Source organism: Tamandua tetradactyla, chromosome 6, assembly GCF_023851605.1.
Source record: "Tamandua tetradactyla isolate mTamTet1 chromosome 6, mTamTet1.pri, whole genome shotgun sequence".
Taxonomy (NCBI): domain Eukaryota; kingdom Metazoa; phylum Chordata; class Mammalia; order Pilosa; family Myrmecophagidae; genus Tamandua; species Tamandua tetradactyla.
The window spans coordinates 114,988,554-115,013,522 of NC_135332.1; the positions used below are offsets into that span (position 1 = coordinate 114,988,554).

Below are 24,969 nucleotides of genomic sequence, written 5' to 3' on the forward strand. Positions count from 1 at the left end.
GGATTTCAGAGAATGTGTGAGGGCTCCCTGGCAGTGTCAGAAGATAAAATCCTGGTGAATGATTTAAGGCTTATTTTGCGAGTAGCCCAATAGGGGTTTCCACTTAGCATATGACATTAATATGCTTTATTGAGTGTTAAGGTAGGGAAAGAAGGAAAACAGAAACAGAAGCATGTGCCTAAGGAAAGGAAAAATAAATCCTCAAACTGTCCTGGCAAGAGCCCAGGATTATATTCCCTGATTCTGAGAAAAAATCTTAAAGGTAACTGTCATGAAAGTAACTGAAATGAACTTCAAAACCAGCTAATAACTTCTATGTAAAACCACTAAGGACTGTTTTGCTACCAAAATGAAACTGTTATGATTCTCTGAGATCATGTCAGGAGAAACAATTCCTGTTTTCACTTTGGGAACGAGTTTATGTTGTATTGTTTCTGCGGTTTGGGTCCATCTTCCAACTCCACCAAATTAACTCTATTAATTGGTATATAATGAAGTAGATGGAATCTAGGATTCACCATGATGGAGAATTTGTTTCAACTGCTGCCTATTCTTTCATGTATTCATTCACTTCGGTAGTACACAGTTAACTGCCTAACTAAATGCAAAGCACTGGGTCAGGTGAATAAACTAAGATGAAAAATACTGCAGACCCTGACCTTAAGGTATCTAACCTCAAGTTAGTAGAAGGGAGAAACTATATGTGCTGTTGATGTGAAAAGCAAGTTGTATGGGCCTGAAATAGTCTGAAAATGGAACAAAGTTACATTCATTTTTGACTAATGATTTAAATTTTATCTGTAAATTTGTTTACTGAGAACAAGTTGGTAATAGTTGGCCCTTTGAGCATCACTGGAAACCTTTGGAAAGGCAGTGAAAAAATGATGGGGCAGGCATATGTGCATGGAATCATGAATAGGGCGTCCGATCTTGTTGGTTTGTCCAGGTTAGTGTGATGCTCTGCTATATCCTGGAGTAAGCTGGGCAGTGAATAAAGAAGCATTAGCAAAGTCCCCTTGGGGGATTGGGAAGAAAGAAGGAAATATTCAACTTCCTCATTTGGGGAATTCCTGATATTCTTGCAAGCAATGAAGACAACCAAATCAATAGCCTGAGCCCTTGATCTTGGGGTTTGCACCTCCATGAAACTTATTCCTGCAAAGAACAGGCTAAGCCTACTTAATGATACAACTTTCACAGTGTAACTGTGTGATTGTGCAACCCTTGTGTCTAAAGCTTCTTTTATCCAGGGTATGGACAGATGAGTAAAAATATATAGATTAAAAATAAATAATAGTGAGGATAAGGGGTAAAACAAATTGGGTGGGTTGAAATACTAGTGATTAATGAGAGGGAGGGCTAGGAATATGGGATGTGTTATTTTTTTCTTTATTTCTTTTTCTGGAGCGATGCAAATGTTCTAAAAATGATCATGGTGGTGAATACACAACTATGTGATGATATTGTGAGCCATGGATTGTACACTTCAGATAGATTTTATGGTGTATGACTATATCTCAAAATTGCACTTAAAAATGTGCTATAGAAAAATTCTGTAGTGAGTCAACATAATAGAGATGGAGAGAGAAACAGTTTTCTAATACACACCTGAGGCAGTATCGCATTGTGGTAAGTACAAACTCTTGAGTTAAAGTGCCAGGTTTAAATCCTGGCTTCATGTTTACTAGCTAAGTAACTTTGAGCAAGTTGTTCTGTTTATCTTAGATGCTTTCCTCAATTGTAAATGAGAAAGTTAGTATACAATGCATAAATTTGAGGAATAAATAGGGTATTATGAGTAATTAGTATGTACTATATTAGTTATTACTGACAATTTTATCACCAAAATAATTGAATTTCATTGTTCCTGATACAGTCTTGCCACTAGGTTTCCTAAATGGTATCTGTTGCAGAAATTGCTAAAGCAAATCTTGGTCCCTTGAAATTATTTAATTCTGTTCTCCTTAGAGTCCACAAGTAGTGGGTGAGTTTGATAATTCCAAAAAACAAAAACAATGTTGGGCATGTTTGGTGGGGAGAACAGGAAAGGAAGAGAAAGAGGGGAATAAATGAATAAGAGAGAATGGTAAATTTTTATTTAAAATTGTTTCAGTGAATTTTTATGATTTGCTTTGATAAAAATTATCGTAAATGTTAAATAACCAAATTGTTCCTTTTATGAAATCTGGAAACACGATCTTATTTGTTCTACCATAATTTAATCCTTCTAGATATTCCTACCTCAGTTATTTTATACTTTTCTGGAAAAATGTCTTCATTGAGTATTGCAGTCTGGAGAACAGCTGACATTGGGATAAGTCCTAGGGTCTCATAAGAATAACGACAATAAAAAACTTTTAAAGGTAATTCTAGGGCAGTGCAACAGTGGCTTGGTGGCAGAATTCTCACCTGCCAAGCCAGAGACCCAGGTTTTATTCCCAGAGCCTGCCCATGCAAAATACCAGAGGGTAGAATGTACCAGTATGAAAAAATTATGCATCCCCAGAAAAGCCATATTTTTATCCTGAGCCAATCTTGAGGGGGCAGCTGTTTGTTTTAATCCTGATTCAACACTGTAGTACAGAAACTTTGATTGGATTACCTCCATGGGTATGTGACGCACCCAATGGCTTTTTGATTAAATGGAGAAGTGATTCCACCCATTCAATGTGGGTCTTAAATAGTTTTCTGGAGTCCAACAGAGCCTATGCCTAGACATGGGCAGAGCCCAGCACACGTTGCCATGTGTCTTCTCGTGAGATGCTAAGCCAGAACCCAGAGTTGTTTTCCAGAGGAGCTAAGTGAAGATCCACAGATACATAGAGAAGGAATCACTGGTATCAGAAGCTGGAAGCAACGGAACTTGGAACAAAGACCAGTAGATGCCAGGCCACATGCCTTCTAGTTGACAGAGGTGATCCAGAGAGCATCAGCCCTTCTTGATGGAAGGTAACCTCATATCTAGAATTAAGAATTATTATTATTTTGCATGTATAAAATACATTAACTCCATTAAAATATCACAAAGCCTTAACCCAATTCAGTAACAACACAAATAAAATACAAAGTCAAAATCAGTATAAAAGTTCATCAGTCAGTTATGGGCATTTTCTGTTCTAAGGCAAAAAAATTCTACTCTGGCTGTGGAGCTGTGGCACTCAGAACAAGTTTTCTGCTGCTAATGTACAAGGTAGGGACAGTCATTGGATATATGTTTCTATTGCCATTGGGAGAAATCAAAAGGTAAATGGGTCACCAGAACTAAACAGTTCAGAAAACCTGCAGGGTGAACTCCATTGGATTTCAAAGACTCTCTCCAAATTCTGGGGTGAGGATTGCAAGACAGAGATTCATTGAGGGGAACACCTTTTTCTTGGCTCCACCCTCTCCAAATGTTGGGGCAGAATTTGGGATCTTTGCCATCTCCAAGGCACATGGTCACCCACTCCAGACAGTACAGTGGCATCCAGGTTCTTCCTCAGTCCCCAGTTCATGTGTGTCACTCTTTCTAAGGCCTGGGGTGGCATACCTCTTTCTGAGCAATAAAGTGGAAGGCCTAGCCTCTGCTTCTGGGGCAAACTCACCCTCTCCACATGTATGGGTGGGTCTGCTCTATTAGCCCAAGATTTCAGGTTCCAGACCTTAGTTTCCATGGTTCTGTTTCTGAAGACATTTTTCCTTCAATATGTCCCTTTTCTGTCCCTTTTAATCCAGACTGATAGTGGTTCCATTTATACAGATCCCATAACACTCATCAGTTTCCTTTGTAGCATGCATGGATCATAGCTATTAGACAAAAGGACTTTACACAGATCTCTGAGCTGGAGACCTGGGTTTGATTCCTGGTGCCTGCCCATGCAAAAAAAAAAAAAAAAAAAAAAAAGACCCACCCCAAATGGGCAGAGTTACATCTCAATCTAATCAAAAGATCACACCCACAATTGGGTGTGTCTCATCTCTGGAGATAATTGAATCAAAAGTTTCTGCCAATAATGTTGAATTAGGATTAAAAGAAATGGGTGCCCCCACGAGATTGGATCAGGAGTAAAACATGGCTTTACTGGGCAGGTCATGGTGGCTCAGCAGGTAGAGTTCTTGCCTGCCATGCTGGAGACCCAGGTTTGATTCCCAGTGCCTGCCCATCAAAACAAACAAACAATAAACAAACAAAAACATGGCTTTACTGGGGTACATAATACTTTCAAACTGGCACACTATATGTCCAAGAAGTTTGATAAACTCCAAGGACAAATTCAAAGCAATCCATACCCAGATATATTAAGAATATTGAAAGTTAAAATAGGAAAAGAAAAAAGTCTTGAAAGCAACAAAGAAAAATGGCTCATCTTCAAGGATACCTTTATAAGAAACAGCTGACTTCTCATCAAAATCAATGGAGGTTAGAAGTCAGTGCAATGATATTCAAAATAGTGGGGAAAAAATATTCAGCAAACTTATTACAAAATGAAAAAGACTGGCCATGTAAAACTATAAAGAGGGAATCGGTTGCTAGCAAACTTATCTTAGAAGAAACACTAAAGGAAGTTCTTCTGGCTGAAAGCAAAAGACTCCAGACAGTAATTCAAATCCACATAAAATTTCAAATGTTACTTATAAAGATAAATGTAATTATAAAAGAGGTATAAATGCCTATTTCATCTTTTTTTAAAAGCAATCATTTAAAATAGTATCTATACAGTTTTGTTTTCGCAAGGGCAGGCACAGGGAATCAAACCTGTTCTCCAGCATGGCAGGTGAGAACTCTGCCTGCTGAGCCATGGTGACCAGCCCAAATAATTTTTTAACATGCTTTTTTTTTAAACATATAGTTTTATTATTCCTTTGACTGGGCCATATTTTCAATTATTTGAGCGTGATCCGTTATCTTCTGTTGGCGTCTGCGCATTTAGACAGATTTCCCTGGGTATTGGATCCAAAAGTTTGGAAGATTTTTCTGTGAAATCTCTGGGTTCTGTTTTTCTTATCCTGCCCAGTAGGTGGCGCTCGTGGCACACGTTTGTCTGCGGGTCCCACCAGTAAAAGGTGCTGTGGGACCATAAACTTTGGAAAACTCTCACCGTCCTGGGGGTTCGCTAGCCGAAGTGGCTTGAGCCGGCCCGCGGTCCGAACGCAGGGAGGGTTGCTGGTCGCCGCAGCCAGGGAAAGAGCACGTCCGAATTTCCTAGTCGGCCCTGGGCAACAAGCGTGGCGGGAGGGCACCAGCGGCAGCAGCCCGCCCGAGAGAGTGCACGTTCCCCGGGAGTCACGGGTTTGGAAGGGGCCTCCCGCACCCGTCACCGTTCTCCGCGGCCTGGGGGTTTCCGATCCAATTCTCTCAGTTGGTCCGGGGGCTGCACGTGGTGTGGGCGCCAGCCGCCTTGGTTTCAGGGGACCGCCTCTCCAATTCTCCCAGCCGGCCCGGGAAGGGGGAAGGGAGTAACTCCGGCCGCTTGCCACCCCGCCCGGTAAGGCCCGCGCGCCTCGGCGATCTCACCCGAGCTGCTTCTCTCAGCCAGCCAGCCGTTCCAGGATGGGGTACACTGTCTTTTTTATCTCTGTTGTGGCTTTGGGCGCTTTCTGTATCGTTTCTACTCCCCTAGTAGGTGTCCTGGAGAAGAAACTAAGATCCGCGCGTCTTACTAAGCCGCCATCTTCCAGGAAGTTTCCTAGTTTTATTATTGACTGTAACATACAGAAATGTAACATATTTAATCACAGCACAAAGAAGGTGGGCAGAACCAAAGCTGGATTGGTGTAAACAAACAGTAGCAGAAACAAATTATAATTTTAATCTACAGATACAAATAGAAGGAACCAGAAACAGTAAACAAGAAAGTTCATTACAAACACTTATGTATACACCTGATCTCCTTATATGTATAAGAAGGTCAATAACAAATACCTTCCCTCCTTTTTTCTTGGCTTCTTTAAAAAACTATGTAAAGCAATAGTTATAATTACTATTGGGTTTGTAACATGTATAGATATAATACATATTGCAACAATAGCACCAAAAAACAGGAAGGGACAATAGACCTACATAGAACTAAAATTTATGTATCTCACTGGAATTAAGTAAATGTCATTCTCAAGTAGAGTCTGGTAATTCAATATGTATATGCAAGCCCTAGGGCAACTGTTAAGAAAATATCTTTAAAACTAAAGTGAAAAGGTAATTAAAGGAATTAAAATGTAGTATGATAAAATATTCACCGAAAGCCAGAGAAACAAGGAACGTAAAATAGAGAAAGTAAAATGGCAGACACAAATCTAACTATATCAAAAATGAGATCAGATGTGACTAGTTTAAACAATACAATTAAAGGCAGAGATTATCAGACTAGATAAATAAGATCCAACTAGTGTACAGGAGGTACACTAGATTCAAAGATGGGAACAGATTGAAAGTAAAAGGATAAAAAAAAAATCATGTAAACAGAAAACCATAAGCTGGAATGGCTATACTAATACCAAAAAAAGAGGTTATCAGAAAATATTTTACTATGGGTATAGAGGACCATTTCACAATGATAAAAGGTTCAATATATCAGGAAGATATTATAAATATATATATCTAACAGCAGAGTCCAAAAATATATGAAGCAAAAATTGACTGACAGAATTGAAGGAAGACATAGACAGTTCAACAGGAATAGCTGGAGATTTCAATGTCCCACTTTCAATAATGGATAGAAAAATTAAGGCAGAGCCAATGTCCTGGAGTAGCTAGAAGGAAAAATCTAAGATTATGGTATGATGGTCCATGAAAAACTCTGGGATCTGTCCTGTAACTACGTGTTGAAGAGTACTTTGAAAACTACTGCTGTTTTCTTTCTTTGCTTTGTATGTATATTATATTATACAATTAAAGTTTAAAAAAAAAAAAAAGAAAATTAGGCAGAATATCAGCAAGAAAATGGAAGATTTGAACACTACAAACCAACTAGACCAAACAAACGTAACTATAAAACATTCTTCTCAGCAAGACCAGAATAAATATTAAGTATATATGGACTTCTCCAGAAAAATATCATATCCTGGGGAATAAAACAAGTCCCAATAAATTTAAAAGCATAAAAATCGTATAAATTTGGTTCTCCAACCACAGTGGAGTGAAATTATAAATCAGTAAAGGAAAGAAACTTGGAAAATTCACAAGTGTGTAGAAATGAAATAATACACTCCTAAATAAACAATGGTTCAAAGAAGAAGTCACAAGGGAAATTAGAAGATATTTGGAGATTAATTAAAATAAGGACACTAAATTTGAAAATTTACAAGAAGCAGAGTAAACCATGCTTAGAGGACATTTATGCTGTACACTTTGAATTATTAAAATGAAAAAAGAAATCTCCTGACCAAATCTTTCATCTTAAGAAAATAGCAATGGAAGAGAAAATTACACTCAAAACAAATAGGATAGAAATAATAAAGATTATAGCAGAAAGTAATGAAATTGAGAATAGACAAGTTAGAGAAAATTAAAAGGTAGTTCTTTGACAAACCTTTAGCTAGTCTGGCAATGAAAAATTGCTCAAATTACTAAAATAAGGAATGAAAAAGAAACATTACCTCAAATCTTAGAGAAATAAAGAGGATTGTAATGGAATACTATAAATGATTGTAAGCCCCAAATAGCTTACTTAGATGAAACAATCAAATTCTTAGAAAGTTACAAACTATTGAAATGACTCAAAAGAAATGAAAAATCTGAAAAGACTTATAATGTGTAAAGAGAGTGAATGAGTATTTAAACTCCCCACAAAGAAAAGTCCAGGCCCAGATTAATTCTGAGGATTTCTACCAAATAAAGAATTAATACCACTCCTTCTCAAACTCTTACAAAAAATTGAAGAGGAAGGGATATTTCCTAACTCGTTCTATGGGGCCAGCATTATCCTGATACCAAAGCCAGATAACCATATCACAAGAAAATAAAATTACAGACCAATTTCCCTTATGAATATAAATGTGAAAATCCTCAACACAAGACTGCCAAATCCAGTAGCATATTAAAAAAGGGTTATGCACCATAACCCATGTGGGATTTATCCAGGGAATGTAGGTAGTTTAACATCTGACGTTCAATACCATGTGCCATAAGTCTAATAGCCAATTAATATAATATAACATATCAATAAAATACAAAAACTATATGATCATACAGAAAAACCATTTGACAGAATTCAATAACCATTCATGTTAAAGAAATCAAACTAGGAATTGAAGGGAATGTCCTCACCGTGAAAAGGGCATCTATGAAAAATTGACAGCTAATAACATACTTGAAAGACTGAATGAATGCTCTAATCCTGAGATTAGGAAGAAGACAAGGTTGTCCACTTTTGCCACGTCAATGTGATATTGTACTGAAAGTTTCAGCTGGGGCAATTAGGGAGGAAAATGAAATAAAAAGCATCCAGATACGAAATATAATTCTCTTTTTGCAGATGACATATCTTATATATAAAAAGTAATTCAATAAGAAATTATTAAAACTAAATGAATTCAGCAATGTTGCAGGGTACAAGATGAAAATACAAAAATCATTTCTATGCACTAATGATGAACAGACTGAAAATGAAATTAAGCAAAAATTCCATTTACAATCACATCATAAAGAATAGAATACTAAGGGATAACTTGAACAGATATTCTGAAGACCACAAAGCATTGTTGAAAGAAATTAAGACCCCAAAATAAAGAGACATCGCTTGTTTTTGAATCAGAAGGCATGATTGTTAATATAGCAAAACTCCCCAAACTAATCCAAAGATTCAACATAATCCCGATCAAAATCCTACCTGGGGGCAGTGCGACGGTGGCTCAGTGGCAGAAAAACTATGCCAGAGACCAAGTTCTGATTCCCAGAGCCTGCACATGTTTTAAAAAAACAAAACAAAACAAAAAAACCCTACCTGGCTGTTTTGCAGAAACTGACAAGTTGGCCCTGAAATTCATATGGAAATTCAAGGGGCCTAAAATAGCCAAACCATTCTTGAAACAATTTCCCGATTTCAAAGATTACTACAAAGCCACAGTAATAAAGGCAGTGTAGTACTCATAAGGATAAAACTACAGAACAATGGGACGTAGGAAGTCCAGAGAGATATCCTTATATTTTTGGTCAGTTGATTTTTTTTTTCTTTCGTTTAACAGAATGCCAAGGAAATTCAATAGGGAAAGAATATATTCAACAAATCATGCTGGGCCAACTGGATACCCACATGCAAAAGATTCAAGATGGAGCCCTACATTACACCATACACAAAAATGAACTAAAAGTGGATTATAGATCTAAATAGCAAAACTATAAACCCCTTTGAATAAAACATAGGAATAAATCTTCATGACCTTGGGTTAGGCAGTGATTTCTTAGATACAATACTAAAAACATAACAGAAAAAAATAGATGAATTGAACTTTGTCAAAATTAAAAGCTTTGTCCTTTAAGAGATATCATCTTTGTGAAAAAACTCACAAAATGAGAGGAAATATTTGCAAATCATGTATCTGATAATGGACTTGTATCTAGACTATATAAAGAACTCTTAAAACTCAATAATAAAAGAAAAATAACCTAATTAAAATGAACAATAGATCCAAGTAGGCATTTCTCCAAAGAAAACATACAAATACTCAATAAGCACATGAAAAGATGCTCAACATCATTTGCCATCAGGGAAATGCAAATCAAAACCATCATGAGCAGTGTATACCAGCAAGATGATGATAAATAAAAAAAAGTCTTTTTTTTTTTATTTTATTTTTTTAAATACCAAAAAAAACACCAAATAAATATAAACATTCCTGTTTGATCATTCCATTCTACATATGTAATCAGTATTTCACAATATCATCACATAGTTGTATATTCATCATCATGATCATTTCTTGGAACATTTGCATCTTTTCAGAAAAAGAAATAAAATGAAAACAGAAAAAAAAATTATACCATACCCCTTACCACTCCCTTTCATTGATCATTAGCATTTCAATCTACTATATTTATTTTAACATTTGTTCCCCCTATTATTTATTTTTATTCCATATGTTCTACTCGTCTGTTGATAGGGTAGATAAAAGAAGCATCAGATACAAGGTTTTCACAATCACGCAGTCACATTGCAAAAGCTATGTCATTATACAATCATCATCAAGAAACATGGCTACTGGAACACAGCTCTACATTTTCAGGCAGTTCCCTCCAGCCTCTCCATTACATCTTGAATAACAAGGTGATGTCTACTGAATGCGTAAGAATAACCTCCAGGATAACCTCTCGACTCTGTTTAGAATCTCTCAGCCATTGACACTTTGTCTCATTTTATTCTTCCCCCTTTTGGTTGAGAAGGAAAATAAATAAATAAATCTCAGTGAGAATGTGGGGGAATTGGAACCCTCATACATTGTTGGTGGGAACGTGAAGTGGTGCAGTCAGGTTGGAAGACAGTTTGGCAGTTCCTCAAAAAGTTAAACGTAGTTACATATGGCCAAGCCGTTCTAGTCCCATGTATAAATTCACAAGAGATGAAAATGTATGTTCTCCTAAAACTTATACATGAATATTCATAGCAGCATTATTCATAATGACTAAAAAGTAGAAGCAACCCAAATTTCTATTAACTAATGAGTGGATAAATATGTGATAAATCCACACATTGGAATATTCGTCTGCAATAAAAAGGAATGAAGAAGCAATATATGCTAATAATGGATTAATCTTGAAAATGTTATTCTATATACATGGAATCATTTAAAAAAAATATCTAGAATAGGCAAATCTATAAAGAAAGCAGTAGATTAGTGGTTGCCTAGAGTTGTGAGGTAGGGTTGTGGGGAAAATGGGAAGTGACTGCTGATGGGATGGGCTTCTTTGTGATAAAAGTGTTCTAAAATTGATTGTGGTGATGGTTGCCCAACTCAGTAACTATACTAAAAAACATTCAATTGTGCACTTTAAAGGAGTGAATTGTATGGCATGTACATTATCTCAACAGAGCAATTATATATGAAAATGTCATTGTATGAACTAGATATCCTGCTAAGTCTTTCCCATGCATTATATTGTTTAATGTCTACAGCAATTATGTTAAGGGGAGCTGTCGTTATTCCCATTTTACAGATGAGAAAACTGAGGCTGAGTTTGCTAAGTAACTTGCCTCAGGTCAAATGGTCTGCAAGTGACAGATTCATTATTCAAATCAGGCTGTGTGTGCTTGTAAAGTCCAAATTTAACCAGAACCCTCTACTGGCTGAGGAAACATCTCATTTCGGTTCAACTAACTTCTACCCCAGAGTATGACGTTTTTCCCCTTTCTACATCATGCTTTCTGTATCAGCACAGAGAGAGAAAAATGGAGGCTAAAAGCTATTGTTTAAATAATGTGGGTAGTCTTATAAATTTGTACCTATTGAAGAAGAAACAATGATCGATGCTGGCTATTTAAGATAACAGCTCAACTCTCCATGTGGTTTTTCTGAACAGACATACTCTTCAAAAGAATTCTGGCCTATGAACATTTTTTTAAAAAGACCGTTGGAGAGAATAACTAGTTCAAAACATTGATTTGTGCTGCAGTGAATTAAAGCAGAAGCTTAAGTCTCTATTTTCCTTTACAAAACTCTTTGCCATCTGGTTCTCTGTGACTCCTTAACGTCATTTTCAGGCTATGAAATTCAGTACATCTTTATGAAGCCTAAGAATTAACCTTTGAGAGGGAGAAGTCTTATTTCATTATGCTGACATCACACATCATAACTCTTATTTTGCTTGGAGATCTTATTCAATGTCATCACCAGCATGTGCAACAAGAGATATGTCATGTTTATGGCTAGAATATTCCTTTTATTTCCAGTTATAGTTTTCCCATAAAACGTCTATTGAAAATAATCTCCATGCAGTCATTGAATGTTATTGCTTAAAACAGAAATGCTAAAACAATTTGCTTATTTAGTATCCTGAGTTTTTCCAATATTGTGAAGTGTCTCAATCCCTCATGAAATATCTTTCAGCCAGAGCAGTAGTAACGTAAGTCCGTGGCTTTTCTTGTCCTGTACTTTATGGGATTTTGTTACTTCCATAATATATTTTGTATTCTTGCCACGTGCTTTAGTACAATGGGTAAGTAATTTCATTTTGACCCTTTTCTCCTAGATATTTTGCAGTTGTGATTGACATTCACTCAAGAATTGCTCATTAAAAAATAGAATTTCCCAGTGGGATCCAAGAATGATAAAAGACAGGACCTGAACATCACACCAAGAGCCCAAAAATACTTGCTACAAACCTTCAAAGTTAGATATCATTTGACTTCTGATTTTTTTTCCCATATGTCAAAAAAAGTTGCCTCTTGTTGGGCAGAGGCCAGTTGGACTGCTGGACTTGGTAGGCAGGGAGGGAGGGAGGGAGACCTCGTTCCAAGGGCAGAAGAACCAGAGGCTCCCTGGAGAGCTCTGAAGGTCAAGCTCTGGGAACAAAATCCAAAGAGGAGGTGAGGAAAGATACAAGGGAAGAAGCTGAAAACAAAGCCCAATAAGGGGGAGACTGGCTGAACAATCGGGGCAAGAGGAGAGGAAAGGAGGGCGTGGTTTGGATGATTTCCACAAATGCAGCTGAAGTTTCCAAAATTTGGTATATGTAAGTTGGTGCAATGAAATGAATGTGGCTTTGCAATTGTATCTGGGCTCAAATCTTGCTTATTAGGTAAGTGAGCTCAGATGAGCTATTTAAATCCCTCTGTGTCTGAGCTTCTCATCGGTTAAAAGAGTAGCAGCAGTAGTATCACATCAACACTATAATGACAACCATTTTTTGAATGCTTGTTATATGCTAAATACTTTACACAGATCATCTTATCTAATTATCAGCACAATCTAGTGAGGAATTTATTATTATCCCTATTTTGCAGAGTGGGAAACTGAGGTCCAGAGAAGTTAAATAATTTGCCCAAGGTCCTTTCCTACAGCTGGACAGTAATAGTGCCAGGATTTTAATCCAAGTCTGTTGGACTTCAAAGTCTATGAACTCTTTGTTCTGGATGAGAATGACCTGGAATATATGTTATCAGACTCAATTCTAGACCTCCTGCATTAGCATCTGGGGACGAGGGCCTAGGACATTCGAATTTACCACCTACGTCAGAGTAGTCTCTCCAGCCTTGCTACTTGAAGCATGGACCGTGGTACAGGGTGAAAAGCATCAGCATCACCTTGAAGCTTGTTAGAAATGTAAATTCCCAGACCCTTCCCAAGTCCTCCCTAGTCCTACTGAAATGGAAATCTGCATTGTGAGGATGTCCCCTTTTTATTCATATGCACGTTAGGGTTTGGGAAGGCCTGCTTTAAGGGGTGGTTATAGGGATGAAACACACAGAATATAAAATATCTAGCATATCATAGGTACTCAACAAATACTTTTTTGTTATTGCCTTTTTGATAAAGTAGGTGTTCTGGGAGGGCCTAAAAGTATAGGGTTTGGATAATCAATTGTTTCACTCTCACCTTCCTTTGGGATTTATGCCCAGTGCTATCATGTTGTTTCCTGGTTTCCCACCCGAGCCTTCCTTCCCTGAAAATGTATCATGTTCTGAAATTTTTGTTGTCCCTCTTCCACCAACACATCTTTTTATAGTCAGAAGATCTGGACTTGATGGTTGGCTAAGTATTGTGTCTGTGACCTTGGGAAAGCTAATGTCTTTGAGCCTCAATTTTATGATCTAAAAAAAAGGACAGAATGATGTCCTTTTATCCTATCAACCTAAAGGTTTAGTCCTGTCTGCTCCTGCTTTGGTTGAGATATCAGTTGGACAAGTGGGGAAAATAGGAAGGGAAGTATTAGAGTCTATGCATTCATCGTCAATATTTTGAACACTGGAACCTTTAAAATAGATGTTGTGAAATTATCTGTTCTGCTCTAGTGAAAAATCTGCTTTTAGAAATAGAATATAATTTTAATAAATTCAAATATAAATTCACAAAATTTTAAAGTTGTCTAGGATTTTAAGAAAATCTTGGAGTCCAAATTCTTGATTTTATGGCAGTAGAAACAACAATTAAGTGACTTTCCTAATGATGCCAAAGTAGTTAATGGATGTATTTGGTTTTAATTGGTATAATCATTTTATAAAGAGTTCTGATGGTTTAATGACACTTTTATAAAATAAAAATATACCTCTCTTAATGAATGTTTAATGATCCCCTACAGTATAATTGTTCCAACCCGGCTCTTGAAGGTTTGGGTCAGTGCAGCCCCAAGACCAAAGAACAAGTCTGGCACAAGAGCTAGGTATGCCTTTTATTAGGACTTACAGGAAGAGATCTCTCCCAGTGGCAGCCATCTAGAAAATATGAAAGCAGCACCCCACAAAGGTGTGTGTGTGTGTATGCATGCATATGTGCGCGTGTGCACGTGCAAGGGGCATCTTATAGGGGTTTAGGACAAGGACATTCCTTAGGGTATGAGAACAGAGCTTTAACAGGGTCTTATGACACAGGGTTTGGAGATTTGTTGTCAACATATCGGGACAGGAGGCTTAATGCCTTATGTGGTAAGTGGTTCACGATACTGTCTGTACATTGTTTCTTCCTTGAGAAGGTCTGCCAACCTCTGACTATGTGACCACGTAAGCAGCTATGTACAGCCACCTACTCTCAATATGGAGGGGGAGCCTGGGCTCTGGGTTTCCACAGTAATTCTACATATTAATTTGTTAGTTTCAACCCTTTACTGACTTATAGCTAATCACTTAATCCTAAAATGCATCTTAATCGGCTTCAAGGGATGGATGTTGTGATCATTTTCTTTTAGGAAGGACAGTTATAAGCTGTATTTCTCTCCAAGTTGTTCTTTGGTGCTTGTCTTTTAAAATTAACTTTCAGTGCCTTTTATATAACACATGGGCCCTGGATGTGCCATGAGGGGAGTCTGGCCCAGTTAGTGTACCTCTCAAATGTCTTTTTAAGACATGGGGCCTCTGTATGTTCCTAAAGTTCTCCTCTTCAGAGAGGCCTTCCTGGGCCACCAGAAGGGGTAGTCCCTCTTCTTTATGTTCTCTTAGTACCCCTTACTTCCTCTTATAACTAATCCATGACACTTTCATGTTAAATTCTCTATGTTAGTGGTTCTGCAGAGGACATTTGGCAACATTTGAAGAGCTTTTTACTTGCCAGAGTGATGGGGTTACTACCGACATCTAGTAGCTAGAGGTGAAGGATGGTGTTAAATATTCTACAACACGCAGGACTGCCCCTCACAACAAAGAAACATACAGCCCCAAACATAATGTTGCAACTGTTGAGGAACCCAGCTCTAGGTTGTTAGTCTGATAAGGGCACCAAGGGGCCTCGTCTGCCTTGGCCACCACTGTTTTCCTTTTACTTAAAAACGAAAACCTCTAAGAAATCATAAACATTCAATAAATATTGCTTGATTTGCTTTTACTAATTGCATATATGAATGAAGAGATCAACCTCTTGTTTAGTACACTGACTTAACACGTGAGTCGACATTTAACTGTAAATATAAACTGGCTTCCACTTGGCATTAAGGAATATCATATCAAGTTTACTGCAGTGCTATACTTCTCAGAGCTTGGCTGATAGAATTAATAATGGGATATTTAAAAAGATATATAGTTCATGCATTCCTGTATGTGAAAAAAATTATCCTACAATTAAGCCAGATTGCTGAGCTGTGATTTGGATCACTATGTTCACTTTTTCATCCTTCAGCTGAACTGCTTATATAAACTATGAATCAAGGATGTGAATGTCCACCCAACTTGTAGACTATTGCATGAAACAGTTCCATAAAGCATACAGGCACTCTAGGGACGTTGTTGAGGATGTCAATTACTATATCCCACTTTGTCTGTGTTGAGGATTCATGGGAGAAATCGTCCTCTGGCCTCTGTTTCTGCTGTGCCTCTAACTTGTTTTTATCTTAGAAATATTATGAATTATGGAATTGTACTTGTTTTAATCAAGGTATTGGCCCCTTGGAATCTTAAATAGAAATTTCTGGCTGATTTTTAGCAAGTGTATGGGATGTTAGGGCATCCTAACCTCACCTCTAGGTATCTAATATTTTTTCCTAATTTTATTTTCCTTTACTCCATATTTCTTTCATTTCCCTCCCTCCCTTCTACCTTTTCTTCAAAATGTGCATTGTAAATAGTAGTTTCTTACTTTGAAATAGACATTTTGAGAAGCAGTTTATTTAATCCTTACTATTTAGCTTAAGCACTGATTTTATGATATGATGGCATTTTGACAAAGAATTTTATAACCTGCCTTGAACACATAGAGCATTATCAAAATGGTAATCATGAATAATGATTAAAAAGTATTTCTATAAGGTTAAGGAAAACAAATGGATTCAGCCCAGGAGCTCTTTATAGGTCTGAGAACTTGATATATTCATGGCACTATTTACTTGCTGTTTCTGGACCCAGGGCCTAGAAATCAATCCAAGGGATGCCCTTGGGACATCTGAGATGAGAAAAAAGTGAGAGGAGCATTAGGTCTGTGGTAATCAAGTGGCCTCACAAGTAGTGCAGCCAATTTCCTGTCAACTCTGCACACGCATCTTACCATGTCTACGTTTGTCACACGTTTAACTTATTTCTTGCCTTTGGGGTTTTGTTATACTCGTTTGGCTTGGCTGTCCCAGACTCATGTTGGCTCTGGTTGGGCCAGTTACTAGTGTTTGCGGGTTCACCTAACCTTGGTTATAGAAATAATGATTATTGAAAAAACTACCTTATAAAATGTGGGGGTGAGGTGGGCACTGACAAGCAAAGAATAAGCAAACAAAAATTCATAATCACTTATGCTCTACCCGCTGAGAGATAGTAACTGCTATTCTAATAAATGTTTTCAACCTATTACTATGTGTACAAAAACATATATATTCTTGAAAAAATATATAGGCTATATAAATATTTTATGTGTGTTATAAATAAATATATATAAATATCTATACATATATGAAGAATATATATATTCTTGAAAAATGAAAAAAACAGATTCAAGTACAGTGTTAGTAAATAGTATAGTGTGCTATGCTGTTTAGCAATATACATATATTTTATATATGATATTTTACATACTTCTTTGTGGTGGTTTCTTGTTTGTGATGTTACTGTTTTTCCATTATCATTTTTAGTGGCTGGATACTATCCTGTTGTACGGATGTACCATAGTCTATTAAGCAACCCAGTATAACTAGATATTTAGGTTATTTCCATTATAAGTACTATTACATTATGGCAAGGGTATATTTATTATGTATGTGTACATATTTATATACATGCTTTCAAACAGCTTGATTCTTTGATCTGAAGTCAAAACATTTAGTAACTTTAATTTAAAATATACTCGAGACAAAAATACAGAATTCACTACAATGCAGACTGACACAGAAGAGGGTAAATTTCATATTTTACATTTCATGATATATATTTAATTGGGGAAAGAATTTTAAATGGCTCACAGGGGATTTAAAAAAAATTGTGGTGAGCCTCATTCGCCTGTGTAAGTAGCATGCCTAGGCTAGGCGCATGAAATAAACGCCAAACTTTAACTTAAAGACAACACCCGTTTTGTAGCTTATAGACCGAGAATTTAAAATGGGCGTTTTTATTTTTAAAACAGAATGTAGAGTAAATTTCTTTAGAGATTGGGTTTCAGAGAGCAAATTGTTGGTCAAAATTAAGGTGCCACTCTCCGGGTATAACAACCCAATCTTCTTCCACATAAAAGAATTAGGAGGACAATTTTATTTTCACAAATAACTGGAAACGAGCTAGAGATAAAAGGGACCAGGAGGGGAAGGACAAACAAATCCCCACAGACATCCCTGATTTACAGGTGGGATTCAAAAGTGCCTGCTGGGAGAAAGGCCCCATTATGAAAAAAGTGGACTCAAATTACTCAGTCAGAAACAATCAGAAAGGACCGTCTGATTGAGTATACCCTTTCAGTATTGTCACACAGCCACAGCGAATTAAATTCATTCAGGTTGACTTCGTGGTATGCATTGCTTTAAAAAACTTTCTTTTTGTTACCCATATCTTGTCCCCCCAGAATGAACTGATTACCCAGCTGGGAAACAATGGAATTAAAAAAAAACAACACCCCACGATTTAAACGCTGTATTAGTAAACAGCATAGTAGAGGAACTTTCTGGATTTATTATGCTGCTGCCATAGTTTGTCAGTTTTCTGCTTTGTCAGTTTTGGCAAATAGCTTCTTACATTCTGATGTAAAGTATTAAGTAAGAATGGCGGGATCAAAAACATTTTGATGTTGTAGATGGGCTGGATTTTGACTGACACAAGGGTTAGCTTGAATGGGTTTTAGGACCAGGTGTTAAAAAAATTTCTCCTTAACATCCAGGAGATCCGGAAGGACCATTTCTACTCCCTGCTGAGGTCTGTAAGCAAAGGCTCTAGGAGTTTCCTCCTGTTGGGGTCGTTACAACCATTGATTTGCAACGGGAGAGTGAGGGTACCATATGGCCGGCATTTTTGAAAGCTCTGGGTTGTTGGCTGCTCTCTGTGGTACCTTTTCAACTTTAGTAGCGCTTCCCCCGCAGTGTGATGATTAAAACCGCATATCTTGACCCAAGAGTGGACTCAGTGGTACCCGCCACTGTCTTTTCCTCTCTGTCCCTATAAACTCAGACCTGGTGGCCTTTTATAGCAGATGCTAACAAGAACAGCGAGCAGATGTTCACCTTTTTGGATGCCACCAAAATGCTTTGTGTAAATGGGGCGTACTGGGAGGGGATTTGACAGTCGCACTAATTTTAAACTACTTTTCTGCACACCATTCTCTTTAAAGTAGAGCCCATGGCTTTTGGAAAAGATATCAAGTTCTTCTGACTTGGTTGAACAGGAAAATCAAGGTTACATATAAAACTAGGGGCAAAAAACCAATTTCTCCTTCACTTCTTTCTGACCTACAGTTGACTCACCCTTTTCTTCAGTGAGTCTAAAATGCAGAGAAAGTGAGCCTCTAGGAAGTGTTTGAGGATTACACTATGTGCATTTCTTTATAAACTTATTGTAAGTGTATATGTTTTTGTTCTGGGGCCTGAGGGCAAGCCCAGGCTTTCTCGCACCTCCAAGTCCCAGCTTCTGTTGGGAAGCAGGCATACAAAGCCTCTTTTAACTTGCCGGAAGTGAGTGGTAAGATGAAACGTGCCCGCTGATGGTTACCAGATCTGTCCCCTAAGACGCCTCTCTATAGAACATGGCATTTGTTGACTCTGGGTGAAGCTCTTAGCATTCTCAGTCTGTAAGAAGACTTGACCAGTAGCCTGTCTGTTGATTGTTATATTCCCTAGCCAGAAATGTCAATGGCCAGTTTCCTTTCTTCATTTGTTCATTAAGCCTCTGATTCTGCTCTGATTCCTAGGAATTAGTGATGATGTGTCATTTTCATACTATTGAACTTCCTTAAAGGAATGAGGATATAATCATTAGCAGTTCTTCACTTCATAAGGTTGCACACGTTTGAGAGCATTGTTGTTTTGTTTCTTTTATTGAAAGCAAGTAAAAATAGGTAAATTTGTAGTATTGTTGAGCTCTTGATCCAGCTCCCACTTATCTATCAAAATGGGAACCAGAGCTCTAATTTATAAGCGCAGTTAGCCCACAGATTGGTTCAAAAAGCTCATCACAGGCAATAATTTTATCCTTTAACAACTTGTTAGAGGTAATAAAACTGGTTGACATGAGTTTCCTATCTTCCGATTTATCTGAGAATGACAGCCCTATGGGGAATCTTTGTCCATCTGTTAGGATAATGAGAAGAAAAGGACTCACTAAGAAGGCAGAAAGCAAGGAATCAGAAGCTTGGGCAGTCAACGGAACAAGCTTCCGCTTTGTGAAGAGTTTTCAGTAAGTTGTTACATGGGAGCTATGTCAGACCATGTAATACGTTGTGCTGTTAGACAACGGCGTGTGAGAGTTTTCCCTAATGCTGCTCTGAATCTGAGCTCCTGGCCCTGAGAGGACCTCTGACCCCACCTGGGTCTTTTTGTGGCCTGGCCTGTGACTTTCCAGAAACTGGCCTTCCGTATACCTTCGCATCCTAGCCTAGAGCTAGCCTAGCCAACAGTTCTGTCCTCTTGAGAGGATGGTGGATCTCGATCTCCCCAGAATGCTCCTGTATGGTTTAGAGGCAGGGAAGGACCTGAAATAGGTCTGGTTTTAGAAGCCCATGTTGTGTATCTCAGGGCAGTTTTTAAATTGTTCTCTGATTGAGACACACCTTCAAATAAGTCTCTACAGATCTTAATGTTGCATTACAGATCTGATTAGTGAAAATGTCAGCTCTGCTGCCCTCACCGAGTTCTTTTTGTCAGGATCTCTAATGGCACTCTGTGTGATCCCATTCAGTCTTATCACTTCTTCCCTTTTGTACCAGGAAACTAAGGTGTACACGACACTTGCCCAGTGCTCCACAGCCAGGACAGGCACTCAGACCTGCCAGGCTCCGTGATGCTGTGTGTTCATCCACCAACTTATGCTGCCTATGTTTCATGGCAGCGCATCCAAATCACTATCTCACTTTCAATTTCCTACAGTCCTGTCCTCCCATAATGCCTATTTGGCAAGATCCTCACCCTGGATTTGCCTTTCTGTTCCCAGAGGAAGTTGATACCTGAGGGTGAGAAAAAAAACAAAGCAAAAAACCCAAGTTGTATAACCACGAAGATGAACTCCATTAAAATGCCTCATTTCCTAACAGGGCTGCAGCTTCTGAGTTCCCCATCAGTCCTTTTAGAGATCCTTGGTCAGCTTCCACTCCGTTCCCCTCAGAACAATGCCAGACCATCACCACTCTCCTGCAGCCTCCTGCCTACCTCTATTCTCAAAAGACGCCTCTAGCTTCTTGAAAAAACTGAGGCCATCAGAAAATTTCAGGCATCTTACTTACATGGTGTAGTGATTTAAAGTCACATCAGTCCTTAGCTTCTTACTGCCAGTTTTAGTGTAGCAACTCACTGTCTTCCTTTTCAAGGTCAAACCTGTTACCTGGATCTTTAACATATACTCCCCTCCCATCCCTTTCCCATAGCCTGTTTCCTTTTGGAATCTTGTTTTTACTCAAACCCCTTCATTTGTCTATGTTTTCTTATGTCAGACTTTTCAGACATCATCTCCCTCAACCTGAAAATGAGTAAAAAAAAAAAGTAAAACTAAGTAAAAAAAAAAAAAAAAAAAAGCCCTGAGTCTCCTCTAGTTATTGTCAAATCTCTCTTCCCTTTTCACCCAAACTACTAGATCAGCTGTGCTGCTGGTCTTCAGTGTTTTCTGTTCCCATTCTTTTCCCCATAATTCTTGACTTATGCTCTTATACTTGGACTAATTGAGCCCCACCTAGGCTGTAAGAAACAGCTTTCATTATTTATAACAAAGAAAATATAATGCAGAGAATTGATTAAATGGTGGGTGGAGGAGGTAAGAAACCAAATAGAGGATGATGAGGTATCCTGAACTTGAGTGACAGTGGAAGTCACTCTTACTCCTAGGATGGAGGAACAAAGTGAGAAGATGGTGTTCTCAGAACCTGCTGTTGAGTTCACCCAAGAAAGCTAGAACCTTAGATTGGTTGATTTGGCCAGTGGGAGCTGAAACCACAGAAGGGATTCAACCTAGGAACTACCAGATTGCCCCCCAAGGCAGAAGGAAAAAGAGAAATACCTGGCTTCTCTATTCCCCTAGCCCTCTAATCTCTCTAATGGGAATGTATCCCATTCAGTGAACTCAACCTGCCAGGAAACCAGCTGATACTGGTGCCTGGGAGATGCGGCCTATAGTATCAGCCGCCATGGAATACAGAGTGAGAAGAAGGCTGAGGAAAGAATGCGAGAGCCAACAGACCCAGGACCAGCACGTCACGCCAAGGACCACAATGACTTTCAGGTGCCAAATCCAGTGGGATTTTAGTTTTAAGATATTGGATCTCTCTGTATTACACTATTGATTCTTCCCTCCTTGGAACTTTCCACTTTCTTGGCTTCTGAGAGATATACAATACTTATTTCATTCTATCTATTCTTTCTGTATCCTTCAGAGACTCCTCTTTCTTAACCTATGCCTACCACTTAAATATTTGTGTTCTCCAGGAAAAGATTTTTCAGCCATATGATATTAACTATGATATAGATTCTAATAACCTTTGAATATGTGTCTTTAGCCCCCACCTTTCTCCTTAAATTTAACCAGAAATTTGGAAATTAGTGCTTACACAAACACCTCCCTTTCAACAAGAATGAAATCAAACTCATCTTTCCCCTAAAATTCCCTCTCATTCTCCTTTGTTTCACATCTTACTCTATGCTACACTGCCCATCTGTCAAGAACTGTAAAGCATCTGAGATTTTACCCCGCTTGCAAGCTAACAAATTTGCCAGCCAGTTTCTTTAATGCTTGCAGAAGACACAAATCTCTTAGATCAGAGACTAAGGATTTTATTACTCATAGCACAGCAGGAAGCATGAGCTTCACAATCATGTTTGTTCCCCTTGACCTTTAAGCCTCATGGGAATGACATGGGATGGTCCAGTAGATGCTGCACATATAGTAGGTTGTGTTCTAGGAGAGAAACTGTGATTTCAGGGACCCCCAGACTCTTATAATTAGCTACCAGCAAACCTATCTTACTTTTGCTCTGGTGGGTAATTTTCCCTTTGCTATACTGGACAATAAGTTCTACCCCTTTCTCTAGAGGGACACTATGTTTTCAAACCTTGAAAAGATAGTCTGGACAAGAGACAGACTCAACCTTCTTTGAGGAAATGGCTTTCACGCTCTATGCCTCTGCTCTCCTTGTGACTTCTGTCTCCCTTACCCTTCAGCTTCCTGCTCCATTGTAGAGCTCTATCGTCCTTCCTCAGCCACCCATCAATTTCTGGGAATGCTTTTTCTTCCTCTATGAGCCTAAGAAATCGCATACAGTCCTTTAATTTGGAACTTTTCACAGGACAGTAACAATTGCTTGTTTACTGGTTTGTCTTCTCATTAACTGTGAGTGTCTGGAGGAGCAGTGTCCTCTCTGACATCTTCCTGGTCCTTCTGAATAGCACTGCATTGCATGTCCAGCAGAGCTTGGCATCATCTAACTGCCACTGTATTGTTCAGATGGTGCTTCTTCCACAGCAGTTTTTTCTTTGGAATAGTCTATTAATCATCTATTCCACCTAAAACGGTCTGTGAGATAACCATATCTGGATTTTTAGGATTCAGTATGACACTAAATTGGAGGGGAAACTATTTATTTCATAAGATGGTAAAATAAAATAAAACAATGATAAAGATAACCATCAATATTTTGGGGGGGAGGGCATGCATGGTCTGGGACTCGAACCCAGGTCTCCCACTTGAAAGGTGGGCATTCTAAACACTGAGCTACCCGTGCACCCATGATTTTTTTATTTTGTTTTGTTTTGTAACAGGTAGGTTCTGGGAATCAAACCCAGGTGTCTGGCACAGCAGGCAAGAATCCTGCCACCGAGCCACCAGTGCACTGCCAAATTTTTTTTAGAATACTTACTATGTGGTCCTGCGCTAACCACAGGTAGAAAGTCTAGTACTTCACTAAAGAGAGCGATTAGTTCCAACCTTTCACCTGGTTTGGTTAATTTACTTTTTTATCAGTAATATTGTGAAATGTACCCTTTTTATTATAAAGATTTAAAAGAACAAATTTGGAGTAATGTGTCTTTAATTACGTATGAATGACATTTTAGATTTTGCAGCTGGCAAGAAGAGGATCTGGCAAACATGATGCACATGCATTTCAAAATGGCATCCAATTCTATTTTTCATTCCTTGAATAGAATTCAAATTTCATCTGGCTTCTCTCCATTTCTGGAAATTCTGGAAATTCCAAAATCATTTTGCTCTAGCCTGACTGGAAAAACCATGTAACTGTTATTCATAATGAGTTGACAGCAAGTCAAATTTTTTTTTCATGCATTTCACATAAAATGATAAATTCCACCCACTGGAGGTTTAAAGAGGGCAAAATATAAAACTACCTTACCTTCTTACAAGCTGCCAGAATGTGATATACCAGGAACAGAGTAGCTTTTAAAAAGGGGAATTTATTAAGTTGCAAGTTTACAGTTCTAAGGCTATGGAAATGTCCAAATTAAGGCAACAACAAGAGGTTACCTTCACTCAAGAAAGGTCGATGAGGTTCAGGGTTTCTCTCTCTGTTGGAAGGGTACATGGCAGCATCTGGTAGCTTTATCTTCAACTTTTGTTTCATGAAGCCACCCCAGGGGTATTTTCTTTCATCATCTCCAAAGGTCTCTGGCTGTGTGGGTTCTGTGGCTCTTTCCAAAATGGTCCCTTCTGAAAGGGGTCCAGTAAGCAACATCACCTTGAATGCGTAGAGACACACCTCCATGGAAACCATCTAATCAAAGGTTACCACCCACCATTGGGGGGGGGGGGTCACATCTCCATAGGTAAACAAAAACTCCCACTGAGCAATATTGAATGAGAATTAAAGGACATGGCTTTTCTGGGGTCCACAAATTCAAGTCATCACACCTTCCAACAGTGACTTTTATGAATTTGGTTAAGATGTAAATCTTAAATCAATTTATTTATAAAGCATATTAACTAGATTGTATTACTACAATCATTTGAATTGTATCTAATAAGTAGAGTATTTGAGTCAGGTTCCTGGAAAATTGCTTCATTACTGTTTTGAAAGGTGATTAAAACTAAGGTTCTATTTTCAATCAAGAAAAATAGTAGGGACTGAGTTTTACTTTATTTTGAAGTCTAAAATAGACTTTATAATCTGGAGACATGAAATATTATAATCATTCCCTTAAAGTATTTAAAAAAAATGAAAAATCCTACATGTGACTGACTTGTCTTTACGTGTATGTATATTGTTTATCCTCAAGAAAAAATCCAAAATTTAAGCTATATTTTG

The 24,969-nt window shown here is 38.1% G+C and overlaps 1 protein-coding gene across 4 annotated transcripts in view; it reads left to right on the forward strand.

Annotated features, from left to right (window-relative positions):
* The window catches only part of XKR9 (XK related 9), a 512,237-nt gene that overhangs the window by 391,849 nt on the left and 95,419 nt on the right, over positions 1–24,969 (forward strand). The window lies entirely within an intron of this gene.